General features: G+C 46.0%; 1 long non-coding RNA gene across 1 annotated transcript; it reads left to right on the forward strand.

Moving 5' to 3' along the window:
• The first annotated feature begins 1,138 nt into the window (after positions 1–1,138).
• LOC121102297 lies at positions 1,139–6,053 on the forward strand. The gene is made up of 2 exons (XR_005834426.1): positions 1,139–1,775; positions 2,813–6,053. It is a non-coding gene; the product is annotated as an uncharacterized LOC121102297 (long non-coding RNA).
• Positions 6,054–14,164: the final 8,111 nt, after the last annotated feature.

A 14,164-nucleotide genomic window follows, 5' to 3' on the forward strand; every position in this document is an offset into this window, starting at 1 on the left:
GTGCATCTTATGTACTGTCCTTGGGCTTCAGGCTGCAAACGGATCTCCTCTGCATCCTGAGAGCCTGCAAAGTACCCGGAGGACCGCAGGTTAAAGTTGAATTAAGGAAATAAATAAGAAGGAAAAAAATAAAAAGCTGACAGGAGATGGTGTAACGCGAGGAGGAGGAGAGGAGGAAGGGAGTGGCTGTTACAACAAGCTGTTAGGTTAGAGGAAATACAGAACATGGGTGTGGGGGCAGTTCTCCTTTTCATGGACTCCAGAGGGAGAAGAAATCAAAAGAAATGCTTAGAGTCTCTCAACACAGAAGAGGAATGGGGTGAACGCGCATATGGCCCAGTAAGAAGCCTACTGGGCGTCTCTTAAGGAGGCAGCCAAGGGTGACATTGCCTGCCTGGGAATAGGGGAACAACCGAAGCATCGTCACTTAAACCTGCTTCAATTCCCAGACCAGAGAACGTCGCAAAAATCAGTGTATCAATAATGTTACTCTTAAAAATCCCTTAGAAAATGATGGCCACTTTGGAGACCAATATATTTCTCAATAAATCCAACATAATCCGTTTTTCTTCCCGGGCTGAAACAAATGACTATTTCTCAGGCTGAGGACCAGCGGCGGTAGCTGATTTGTGTTTTTTAGGGCTGCGCTGTATACACAGAATACAATGGAATCATACTCGCGAGACCAGAAATAAGACGGACCAAAGGAATGGCAGCCTCACGGCTGACGCCTCAGGCTGGCTCCAGAATGTACGCACATCTTCTGAGCGAAGGGGCCGATGAAAGTGCCCGCTCTCCTGTGTGTGTGTCTGTGTTGTCTTCATGGTTCATAGCCAAGTGTAAATAGCTGATTTTGCCTCAGTTAAAAGTACAAATGGTAAACTCCACTTTACTAATCATCTTCTGATTACACACCAAACAAATCTTTGCCGGGGAAGCATTGCTTATTCCAGCAAACTGAGGCTTTATTTCCCCATTTCACCAGGAGGGGAAGACACCGCTCTTTAAGAAGAAGTAGTGACGGGGCGCCTGGGTAGCGCAGTCGTTAAAGCGTCTGCCTTCGGCTCAGGGCGTGATCCCGGCGTACCGGGATCGAGTCCCACATCGGGCTCCTCCGCTGGGAGCCTGCTTCAAAAAAAAAAAAGAAGAGGTAGTGACAAGAGGAAACTAAATTCTGGGGGTATTTGCCAAGAGTGTAAACTACGGTGTGCTTTTCAAACAGAATCTGTGATCTAGTTGGTATCGTGAACATAGTGTAGGAGGAAGTCACGCAGATCCATCTTATACTCGACACATTATCTTGTACCCAGAACATGACGTAGTATAGAAATACTTAAGTATCTGATGGCATATTTTTAAGTACACAAGCAATGGACACCATCATTTACTCCTTGCAGAAAATCTTCATAGCAGTTCAAAGCTTCCTGGGGTTGAGAAACTGAAAACTTTGGTGGGGAAAGCAGAAACCTAGATTTGATTATTTTGCTTCTGAGGAATTGGGTTTTCATTTCAAGTGAATTCAAGCATTCTTGATGGGTTCTAGAAAGGAACCGTGGCTACTCAAGTACAGTCCCTATTTATCCCTAGGCAGAGTGCAGCATGTGGAGTTCAAGATTCTCTGGAATTACCTTAATCGTGTGTTCTACCTCTCTCAGAGGCCATCTCTCCTGCGGCTCAGAGCTGTTCACAATTCACAGCAGAATAACCTGGGGCTGTCTCCAAAAACGGTCATTCCAGAGCGCATCTTCTCATAGGAATTGCACTGCTGTTACCAGGTAATTTTAGCCAGACAAGAAAACAGTTTGCAGACACGCATTTAGGTAAAAACTCTTTGGTGTAGATACGTGGGGAATTTGAAAGGCAGATTTTCTAATGAAAGGACATTATCTCAGCATACAATACTGTAGCTGAGATATGGTAGGCTAGGGGTTCTCAGTGGGGGTGACGTTGCTCCCCCGAGGACATTGGGCGATGTCCAGAGACATTTTGGGTTGTTACAACTGGGAGTGGCAAGGAGGGGACTGCTGCTGTCATCTAGTGGGTAGAGGCCAGGGATGCCACCAAACATTCTGCAATGCATAGGACAGCCGCCACAACAGAGAATTATCTAGCCTCAAATGTCAATAGGGCTGAGGTGGAGACATTTTGTAGTCGAGAAAGCAAAATAAGTTTCACTTCATGGGATGCATGAGCCAACAGGGAGTTTGCACAGACATTTAAACATCTTTGATTTGTGAGTTGGCACGTGGCTTTGGCAGTGGGGTCCGGCCACTTTCTCCTGAATCTAGGGTGCAAGTAAGAAAGGGGGACTATCCCCGAGATTTTTCCGGGACAAATCTGCAGTGGCGGTGGGGGGCCGGTGGAGTGTTCCTTGCTGCTGGCTTAGACAGGACCACCCTCGTGGCCCCAGTCCCTTGAACAGATCCTTGCTGGAGGTAAGGGAGCACTAAGGCGTGAGCTCTTCTCCCTGTAAACGTGTGGTTCCAGAATGTTTCCATCAGGGCACGCCGTGCATTGCATTTTTTTTTTCTGAGACCATAGAACAGACTTCCTTTCACAACTGCCTTGAAGATTTACGAAATCTCGTATTTTCTTAACATAATGAAGATGTGGCGGGTATCACTGTCCTTATTTTATAGATGGAAGAGCTCAGGCACAGAGCGGGTATCCTGCCTAAGCTAAGACCGGCAAACGTCAGGTGACTACTGCCGCGCGCACCACCATCAGTTTCACATAAGCACTTCTTGTGGGTGGACATTGCGCTAAATTATTTGTATACATGTTCTCATGGTATCCTTCCATGCTCCCCCAGGTGGATACCACCCAGCGCTGGTCCGGCTTCACAGCTGGTGCAGGGCAACCCTGGGCTAGGAGCCAGGCCCGCGACTTTCCAGTACCGCCACCCCGCCTCCGAACCCAAACGCAGAGTTCTTACCCTGCTAACTAGGAAGGTTCCATTAAACATACATGGAAGAGCTTTTTAATTTGAATGGGATTACACGCTTAGATCATGGAAAGTGTATAATCTCCATTCATGTTTTTTCAAAATCTACTTTCTCATTTATCTTTGCTAAATGGTGTAGATATATAGCCGTCATGTCAGGGCACTAAACCCAATTCATGCATCCACAGCCTCACTCATGAAACATGAAGCACCTACTGTATACCAAGGATAGTTCTAGGCTCTGAGTGAAGAGGGGGTGGTAATCAAGGTTATTAAGGTTCAGTACCTCTTCTTCATGTGGTCACTACCTTGTGCGGGAGGCGAAGAGCCATGTTACCAGACTGAATGTGGTGTGGTTCAGGAGAGAAGTGTGAAGTGTTGCGACATTTCAGAGACAGGGGAGAACCCAAGCCTGGTTGAGCTGAAGGGGCAAGTTGGTCTGGAGTCTATTGTGTGTGGGAGCATTAGAAGGGGGTGGACCTGGAAAGGGGGCTTCAGTGGATCTTCTAGAACCTGGATACTTTATGGAGGAGTTTGATTCATATTCAGTAACGGATGAGGTGCTGTCTTGGCCTCCTCACCTTTCTGGGTTTTGTCAGTGGTATCTATACCTGAACCTCAGGGGCCATCTTTCTTGCTTATGTCTATTTGGTCACCAAGTTCTGCCATTTTTTTTTTCCAAATGGGTTCCACATAGGATGACCTGGGGTAAATTACTCATCTCTGTGAAATCATTTCTTTTCATTTGTAAAATGGAAGTCCTATGTATGCATTGTTGAGAAGGTTAAGTGGGAACACAGACAGAGGACCAGGACATGGTGGTGTGGAGATGTGTGCTTTGGCCTCTGTGGTCCCCTCTTTACTTCCTCTCCATCCTCTTTCCCCCGCTTCTTCAGCCACTTAATGTCCCACGACAACCTGGGTGACCTCCTGGTTTGTTCCTTCTCTGCAAATCCAAACATTTCTGCCACTACTCTGGTATGAGCCCACTCTTTCATCCTGGGAAAGAGATTGAGATTGTTGAGCTAGCAATAATTTCTTCCCTGATTACTTATGAACTCATTGTTTTCCAACTCATTAAAAGTGGTTCAAAAGACTTACTTCACTGATGTGAACATCCTGAATCAAGAGTTAAGTTGGGGAAGACCTTTTGCCATGTGCATCCATCCGGGCTTTGTAAGTGTGTAAGCAGGATAGTGACGTTGCCTTATTAAAGTAGAAACTCCAGCCACCTGGTTGAACGCGAGAACATTGGCAAGTGTGTGTAGACCACGTTTTCTTTCTCAAACCCAGTTAATTAAAGTCAAGGTATATTTATTGAATCCCTAATGGGTAAAGACATGCTCTTCTGACTTCAACCATTGGGTGTCCCCAGTTTTAACCCTGAATTCCAACTTACTGCAGGAAAGAGCATCAGGAGGTTTGTGATTTCTATTTCTTTTGAATGTGTATTATTGGAGTTAATTGTTAAGAAATTATTTTAAACAGAATTGTTTACTGCAAAAATGAAAACTGTTCCAATTTATAGCAGAAGTCCAGACTCACTTGATATTTCTGATATTTGATGAAAGCAAAAGACCACATCCGAATAGTTATCCATGAGACCAGAAACATATATAAAATGCAACTGACCGATTTGCTAATTGTTCTTCCTCATCTGACCATCTATTTAGTGGTCACTACCTATCACAGATACCCTACAGAACTGAGCTAGAACCTGGGTCCGAAGCCCCATTCCATGCTTTCCTTCCTCTTTCCTGGCGAGGAATACAGTGTGGGGGAGGCTCCTGGCAGGAGCTCTGCTCGAAGGCACAGGCCCCGTTCTCAGGCTTTCCGTAGGATTTCTCACAGGGGACCTGTCTCTCCCAGTCAGTGTGGCCTCTGAGCCTCCCGCGGAGTGTCCTCTGAGCAGGTGCAGCCTCGGGCACGGACTCTGCCTGCGTCTGCCCCCACTTGGGAAGCAGGATTGGCCTCATTCCCAAGACACACGGCTTTTCTTAGAAGGAGGCAAGATCACAGGAGCCGTCCAATTGGAGGCCCCTTGCAGCCTTCTTGCTTGAGGCTAGTCCCCCTTCTGCAATCAGATCGTCTCTCTTCTAGAACATTCAGTCACAATTCTGTCCTTTCAGCTTCTCTCTATGCCCTGGCTCCTGCCCTGCAGTCGTGATTCTATCTTAAAACAAATGCCTTACCTCGACACTTTATCTCTCCCCTATCACCAAGGGCCCATCAGGTCCTTCAAAAGACCAAGGGCATATTTGTTCTCTCTACTTCTCCATCTTCCACTTCTTCTTCTTCTTTTTTTTTTTTTGGTAGCAGCTTTGAGATTTAATCCACGTATCAAGCAGTTCACCCATTACATTGTATAATTCAACAACTTTACGTGAATCCATGGAGTTGTGCCTTTATCACCAAAACCAACTTTAGGATATTTCCATCACCCCTCAAAAGAAAGTCTGTACCCATTGGCAGTGGCTCCCCATTCCCTCTACCCCCAGCCCTCGGCAACCACCACTCTTCTTCCCGTCTCTATAGAATTGCCTCTTCGGGGCAGCTCGTGTAAAAGGAATCCTACAATATGTGGGCTTTCGTGTCTGGCTTCTTTCACTCTGATTGTTTCTAAGGTTCATCCACGTTGTAACACCTACCAACACTTCGTTCCTTTTTATGGACAAATAATCTTCCAGTCTACGAATACATCACATTACTTATCTATTTATCAGTTGATGGACATTGGATTGTTTCTACCTTTTTGCTCTTATGCATAAAGCTTCCCTGAACATTCCTGTACAAGATTTTGTCTGGATATATGTTTTTATTACTCTGCGGTGGGTTTGGTCACCTTTCCCTGTGGTATGTGGCCGAATAGGAAAGGAGGAAAAAACCGAACAAAATCATGGTCTGTCAGCCAAAGAGGGAGAAGAGGTGATGGGCCAAGCAGATCACGGTCGCTATGATGAGTCTTACTGTAATGAGGGTTGAATTTAATGAGCACACCTTCAGGTCCCACCAATGAGTCATTTTCTTTACCAAGCTTAGAAACATCCTTCAATTTCTAGCTTTTTAAGCATCTGTTTTTCGATAAGAATAAATGTTTACTTTTACCAAATGTCATTTTGCCATCAAATGAGATTATTTTGTTTGCCTATATTGTGAAATGCTTACAACTTACTTGGTTGTAGTGGGCAGTTCTTTTAATATACTGTTGAAAATGTCTTTACAGTTCTTTATTTAAAATGCTCAGATTTGGGGTGCCTGGGTGGCTCAGTCAGTTAAGTGTCTGCCTTCAGCTCAGGTCATGATCCCAGGGCCCTGGGATCGAGTCCCATGCCGGGATCTCTGTTCAGCAGGGAGCCTGCTTCTCCCTCTCCCTCTGCCTGCCACTCCCCCTGCTTGTGCTCTGTCTCTCTCTCTGTCAAATGAATAAATAAAATGTTTTTAAGAATTTAAAAATAAAATGCTCATATTTCAGTTGTAATATCTAGGTAGGGATTCAGTTTTCTGGACCATAGGCAAACAACATAGCTTATGCACATATAGTAGGATGTAGCAAGAGAAGCTACTAATAAGAATAGTAAATGAGTATTAATGCAGAGATGTTTTAAGATAGCTGGGAAAAAAATATTCAACAGTTGAAGGAGATTTTGTGGCCTGAAAGTCTACAGAGAATTGCCCCATCGAAGAGGGCTCCCCCAGGAAGCCCCCAGGTGGCTGGTCTGCATGGCGACCCTCCCCACCTCCATCTGGGACAGATGCCCTGGCAACAGTTAACTCACTACACAGACCGATTTGGACACCTTCAGGCCAACAGATGGACTTTCAGCTTTAATAGAGCATGCTGAACATCCTGGAGCACCGTCAGGTTTTCTACCTTAAGACTCTCCCCATGTGGGCACCATAGCACGGCCGTTCTGTCCATATAAACCCCATGAAGAACCCCCAACACAGTTCACAAGTAAGGCTGGTCTATAGATTTCTGTTGGCCTTCTCTCTTTTAAGTAATAGTGTTTTTTCTCTGAAAATGATGCCTTTTTGTCATAAAAAATTCAAGTACTACAGAAAAGAACAAGGAAGAAAAAATATCATCCCAAATCTCACCACTCCAATAAGCCAGCATTGCTTCTGGTGTCATTCCAGCCACCAAACTCTGCCAGGCGTAGAGATGGAAGGGTCAACGGACAGTGGATAGAAGCACAAGCGAGTGTGACGTCATTTTATAACAAGGGAAGCATATTAGATATGCTCTCTTGTCCTGTGAAATATTAATTTTCAGATCATGTGAAGTTACTAGAAGGAAAAGAAAATGAAGTGAAACAATGGGCAGATAAACTTATATAAATATTTCTTCAGACACCACATTAGTTCCCAAAGTTGCCTCTAACATTAAGAAATTGCAAGAATCACTGAGGGGTCAAGACTATATTCTTTTTGCCACATTTTCCCCATGTTGGATAATCTGGATTGACTCTGCTCTGAAAAACCAAGTGAGAAGCGCTCTTTTGTTTTCTGACCCCCCCTCCCCAGGCTCCTAATTTTTTTCCTTATGTGTCAGAAACGTAATTCCCCTGGGGAGTTGGGTGTTTGCTTTTTCACAATTCTTCTTTTGAATTGACCCCCTGGGAATCAACACTCACCGCTTGGCCTTGAGCCATGGCTTCTCCTTTGTTACCCAATTACACGTTCGCTTCTGATCAGATTACTGATTTGGAAGGAGAAAGTTCAGGCTAAAATACCCAGTCACAAACAGCCAGAGATGCACCTCTCGTCTTGGGCACGAAGGTTGACATAGCGTAGATTACCTTTGGTCATTTCTTTACCAATCTAAGGTATCACGTAAAATTATTATTTTGAAGCATCTCTGATCAAAAACGACTTATTTGTAGCACAAAGGTTACAATAAAACACACTCCAGGACGGACGTGGCCCCCCTCCTGTGTTCTCCTCACCAGCCCCACAGCCATCCCGGAGAAGCCCAGGTCCACCCTCTCTGTCTCACTCATTTGTCCCATCCAGCCGATGACCAAATGCTATACTTCTTAAAAATTTTTAGTCTTTTTATTTTGGAGTAATTTTAGATTTACAGAAAAGTTGCAAAGATGTAGACAGCATTCCTCTGTATTTATACAACTTCTCCTAATTTTAGCATCTTGCCTAAATCAGAGCACGATTTATTTAAGCTAAGAAATGAACGTTGGTACAATGCTATTAACTGAGCTCCAGACTTTTTTGGATTTGTTCAGTTTTCTGCTCATGTCCTATTTCTGCTCCTGGATCCAATAGGCATTGATTTTGAGTCCTAAATACATATCGGATGCCTCCTCTTCGTGGCCACTGCCATGCCTTGGTTCTGGCCCCAAGCTCCTCTCATCCCACTCTGGAGAAAGCCTTCAAATGCTCTCTTTTCGCCAGTCCCATACCCAATGGAATGCATTTTCTAAAATACCGACTGGATAAAGTCCTTTCCTTTCTTAAACTCCCTCAATGGTGTCCCATCGTCCACGAGTGGAGTAGGAACTTCCTAGTGGGTTCATATGGATCAGTTTCACCCCTGCTTCCCTGGCCGCGTCTCCCTCCATCGCTCGGGCTCCGAGACCCACGCAGAAGGTGACTGCGATCTGACGCTGCCGGTGCCCAGCCTCCTCTCCCCGCTGGTGGCCACCTGCCTGCGCGCTCCCGTTCTTTTTCAGTCTGAGCCTGGGAAGCATCCTTCCATCCTTTTCCCCGCCGGACCCTGACCTGGCACAACTTCTGTGAGAGCGTCAATCCTACTGCCATGTTGTTACGTATCTGTGTCCTCTGCTAGTTTGTCGGAAGTTTGAGCAGAGCAATCTTGTCATTATTTTTGTGACCCTGACACCCAAAGTATTCAGATAACACAATTTTGGAAAAAAATTAATGTTTTCTTTTAATGTGTCTTCATATTTGAATCTGTAAAGAAGTTTTTCAGTTACTGTGAGAGGGACCCACTGCCTGTATTTCAGTTTCTAATGGAACACAAGCATACATTTCTGTTCGTATGCTGTCTAAGTGGCCGTCGCTCTGCAGAAGCAAAGCTGAGTGGCTGCAACAGGGATTTATGGCCCGAAAACCTAAAATACAGTTGACACTGGAACCATGTGGGGGGTGGGGGCTCTAACCTCACACCCCACACGATCACATATCTGCATATAACTTTTGACCTCCCAAATCTTGATGACTAACAGTCTACTTAAAAAAAAAAAAAGGATTTAATTTATTTATTTGAGAGAAAGAGCGGGAGCACGAGCGGGAGGGGCAGAGGGTGAGAGAGAACCTCGAGCAGACTCGGCACTGAGCACGGAGCCTGATGCAGGGCTTCAACTCATGACCCTGAGATCATGACCTGAGCCAAAATCAACAGTTGGACACTTAACTGACTGAGCCGCCCAGGCACTCCAACTAATAGCCTACTTTTGACAGAAAGCCTTACTGATAATGGAAACGGGATTAACACATGTTTTGTATGTTAATGTATCGGATACTGCAGTCTTACCATCAAGTTCCCTACAGGAAAACACGGTCAAGAAAATCATAAGGAAGGGGCACCTGGGCGGCCCAGTCGTTAAGCGTCTGCCTTCGGCTCAGGGCGTGATCCCAGCGTTCTGGGATCGAGCCCCGCATCAGGCTCCTCCGCTCGGAGCCTGCTTCTTCCTCTCCCACTCCCCCTGCTTGTGTTCCCTCTCTCTCTGGCTGTCTCTATCTCTGTCGAATAAATAAATAAATAAAATCTTTAAAAAAAAAAAGAAAATCATAAGGAAGAGAAATACGTTTATAGTACCATACTGTTTTACGGAAAAAAATCTGCGTTTCAGTGAACCCGTGCAGTTCACACTCATGTTGTTCAAGGGTCAACTACATTCACCATCTGACCTTTTACGGAGACAACTACATTCACCATCTGACCTTTTACGGAGACAGTTTCCTGACCTGATGTTTGACGTTCCCGCGTCTAACGTTCTTGAGCTCTCGTCTCCCCACTGTAATGATGCTGTCACCCGAGCGCCTGTGCGGACCAGCCTGGCCCCCTTGCACGGTCATGGCCAACTCTGTGCTTGCCATTTCCACAAGAGCTTCTTTCCCATCAGTGCCACAATCAGGGGCAGGAATAAATAAACACGGGCAAGCAGTTCAAATAAACATTTTGCTGTAGTTAAGGAGCAGATCTGAGGATCATGAGACCCTGTCTCTGACCCTTGAACTCTTGCCCAGGTGACCTCCGTGACTCTGCCGGGGACACGGGCTTCTCCCACAGGGTTGAATGAGAAGGCACAGACCCGTGGCTCCAACACGATCGGGGGATGCCGCTGATACTTGATTGCTGACCGTTACCGACTGCTGGGCACAGTTCTAGGTGTTTCTCGATGTGAGGAGAATCGGGGTAAGAATGGCCTATGTTCAAAGTTCCTTGATCACAGATGATACTGCGATCAGCGAATATTTTTCTGATCCCTCCGAAGGATAGCTTCATGGAAAACCATCAGAAACTGACAAATGGCTCTGTATTGAAATTTCTTGTTGTAAGTACGTGGTACTAGGACCTGTTTGTTCAGATGACTTCTGACGGAATCTCAGTCATAAAACAATAAATAAAAACAGGTTGGGAGACTCTGTCCTAAATCAGCGAGGACACTCGCTTCGTGAAAATTGTCGGGGCGACCAAGACAAAATGAACCAGAAAACCTAGTGACAGAAAATCTTCACCTGGACTATGAAACGGGAAAGGCAAGAGAAGAAAAAACAATTGTGACGTCACCGCAGGGAAACAGGCCGAGAGTTCCGCTGGGATACGGCACCGAATGCGTGTGAGAGCATGAAATCCGATGTCTCTGTGACAGTGGCCTGCGAATGAAGCCAGCTGCTGGGGACAGAGAGAGTTCAGAATTCAGGGATTCTCGAATGCCGCTCCATGGTCCCTCGTGAGTATCAAGGGCTTGCTGTGGTTTCCGTAGGCCCTATTTTTAGTGGGATAAGCTCCTTTGGGAGGCATCAGTATCCAAGATGTTGGCCTCTTGGTTGGTTTGGCTCGCAGATGGACCAGGGCACCCTTTGCAGAGGCAGGCCGCCCAGAAGGAGCAGCGGCTGAGGGGGGCTGACGGGTGTGGGAGGCCTTAGCGCCTGGTGCTGCCCCCGCCTGCCCTCAGCGTGAGGCCTCTACCCAGCACTGACTCGGTGTGCAAACTTATTAAAATAGATTGAAATGACTTTATTCAATTTATTCAATTTACTTCACAGAAGAGAGAAGTAGGTTTATATTTCCTACCACTTATGGACGAAACAAGGTCATCACCCCTTGCGTGACATTGATTTGATCTTTGCTCACGTCTTTCTCACACACTCTGTTAGCTGCCGCTGGATCATTCTAGCTTCCTGAAATCGATCGAGTTTGCATTGGGAAAGATGCTTTTGGAGGGAGAAATCAGAAACATAAAACCATTTTTCTTTTATATTAATGAGGCAGAAGTGGCCACTTAAGTTGGCATGTTAACCTTTTACTTCCTTGCTTCTTAGAGAAAAGAGTCTTTCCAGGAGCCAGGAACCCTCCCCTCCCACCCCCACCCCCCAGCAGGTGCACAGAAGCAGGAGGAGGACGTGCTGCATTCACGCTGGGCTGCATACCTTCCCAGACTCAACTCCTCTCCCAGCTCACCTCTCCCAAATCTGTCTGGTAGAAAAAGAAGCAGTAGGAAGTCTCTAATCTACTGTTTTGTTATTTTAGTAAAAGTTCCGGTAACTCAAGAGCAGAATTATTTAAAAAAATTTTTTAAAAAGATTTTATTTGAGGGAGAAAGAGAGGAGCACAAGGTGGGGGAGGGGCAGAGGGAGAAGCAGGCTCCGCTGTGGGATCAGGTCGTGATCTCAGGGTTGTGAAATCAAGTCCCGCAAATGGCTCTGTGCTGGGCACGGAGCATGCTTAAGAGTCTCTTTTTCCGGGGTGCCTGGGTGGCATAGTGGTTGGGCGTCTGCCTTCGGCTCAGGGCGTGATCCCGGTGTTGTGGGATCGAGCCCCATATCAGGCTCTTCCACTGGGAGCCTGCTTCTTCCTCTCCCACTCCCCCTGCTTGTGTTCCCTCTCTCACTGGCTGTCTCTCTCTGTCAAATAAATAAATAAAATCTTTAAAAAAAAAAAAAAAGAGTCTCTTTTTCCCTCTGCCCCTCCCCACTGCTCCCCTCAAAAAAAAAAAAAAAGATATGTATGCAAATAAGTTAAAATAAATATAAATAAATATAAGACATATATATTTGGTTCCTGGCACACAGCTCGCAAAAGTCTTAGAATCTGCAGTGATGAGTGTCTTTTGTATGCTAACGAGGTGTCTGTGGTTGGGGGGCCTCAGCTAGCTTCAGGACGCTTGCCAGAAAAACCAAGGCGTGATTAGAGGGCTGGCACGTTCAGCCCCAATCCCTTACCATCTCCAGAAGGCTGGAGATGGAGTTAATTACTAATGGCCAATGATATTATCAATCATGCCTACTTAATGAAACCTCCATAGAAACCCCTACACGACGGGTTTCAGAGAGCTTTCCAGTTGTTGTTGGGAAGGTGGTGCCCCCATAGGGGCCACGGAAACTCTGTGCACACACCCGGTCCCATCCCAACCCTGCCCTATGCATCTCTCCATTCAGCGATCCTTGAGTTTGGATTCTCTATCACAGCCCATAGTAGTAAGTAAAATGCTTTCCTGAGTTTTGTGAGTCATTCTAGTGAGGTACTGAGCCTGAGGAGGGGGTCATGGGGACCGCAGATTCCCAGCCAGTCAGTGGGAAGTACGGTTGGTAACCAGGGACTTGGCCATGTCTGACGTGGGGTGGTCTGGTGAAACTGAGCTCTTACGTGTGGGGTCTGACACTTACTCTGGGAAGTTAGTGTCAGAATCGAATTGCCTTGTAGGACACCCCGTTGCTGTGTGGAGAGGTGGAGAATTTCCTGGTACTGGGAAAAACACCATACAACTCTGATGTGGGAAGTCGTGTGGTTCTAGGAACATTCAGGAAGGACCTCCAGTGAAGGCCAGGATGAGGAGAGAAGGGTTTCTGGAGGAGCCGGTTAAATGGAGATCTGAGGCTGGCCAGCCGAAGTGGGCAGGAGACAGTATGAAGAAAGAGGGTGTAAGGATTCTAGGCAAATCACTTGTAAAGATCAGGACATGAGCTCCTCATTGTAAATACACATTTAAATTGATGTTCTAGGTTTTGTACTTTGTTCTCTTATGAGTTGGACTCATGCGAGTCTGTCTTCTGGGGTCCAGTTACATTTTGATGCTGACAAAGTTGATTCTCTCAGTCTTCACATAGGATGATGAGATCAAGGAACACTGTGGGCCCACCCAGGCAGCACCACACATCTGTGTGCCACATGTCTTCCTGGACAATACTACTCACCTTTTTTTTTTTTTTTTTTTTTTGCATGATTATCCAAACTGCAGAGAAAACTTAAATATTTGTGGTCGGACAGTTTATTCAGAGTGGATAACCGGAAGATGGGTTCAGTGTTGTTCTGAGATAGGGTTTTCTTTTTAAAACCTGACATCGACACTCTCCATGGTACCAGAAATGGCCTAGCAAGGATGGTGGGGGGGCACATACCACCACCCAACCAATGATGCTGGCTTTTCCCCACATTGCTGTTTCTTTTCAAATAAGCATTCCAAATCTGTGCTTATTCATTTCCATTCACAATATCAAGTCTGTAATTTACACCCTGGAGATGAGTGTCAATACTAGGGCCATCATTTCTAGAAACTTTGTGTTTCTTTAGAGCCTTTCCTGGCGTGTTTGGCATCAGTGCGCCCTCAGGGTGTGCGGCTTGCCTAACACATGCATAGGAGCTCTCCAAGAATGTTCCATTCCAGATTGCTCAAAACAAGCTCATTGTCACTCACTCCAGCCACTGCAACAGTTCTTAAGAAACGCAGAGTCAACACACCCACAACAAGAGCCATGCAAAGTCACAGAGAATCCTTGTGGTTTTTCCTGACTCAAACTTCTGTTTTAAACATTTACTAGAAAAGTTTGCTGACAGAGCAGGAAAGTCACCCGTTAGATTTTAAATTGGCGGTTTGCTTTTTAGATAAAAACGGCCGCTGCCCCGCCAGGCGATTCCTTCAGGCCCCGAGGGAGGCCCCTGGAGCGAGGTGCCCTGGTTCGCCCTCCCAACACGTCCAGCGTTTACCGAAAACCTATCTTCAGAGATGGACTCAAAAG

The sequence above is a fragment of the Ursus maritimus genome, unplaced genomic scaffold, assembly GCF_017311325.1.
Source record: "Ursus maritimus isolate PB19 unplaced genomic scaffold, ASM1731132v1 scaffold_13, whole genome shotgun sequence".
NCBI lineage: Eukaryota > Metazoa > Chordata > Mammalia > Carnivora > Ursidae > Ursus > Ursus maritimus.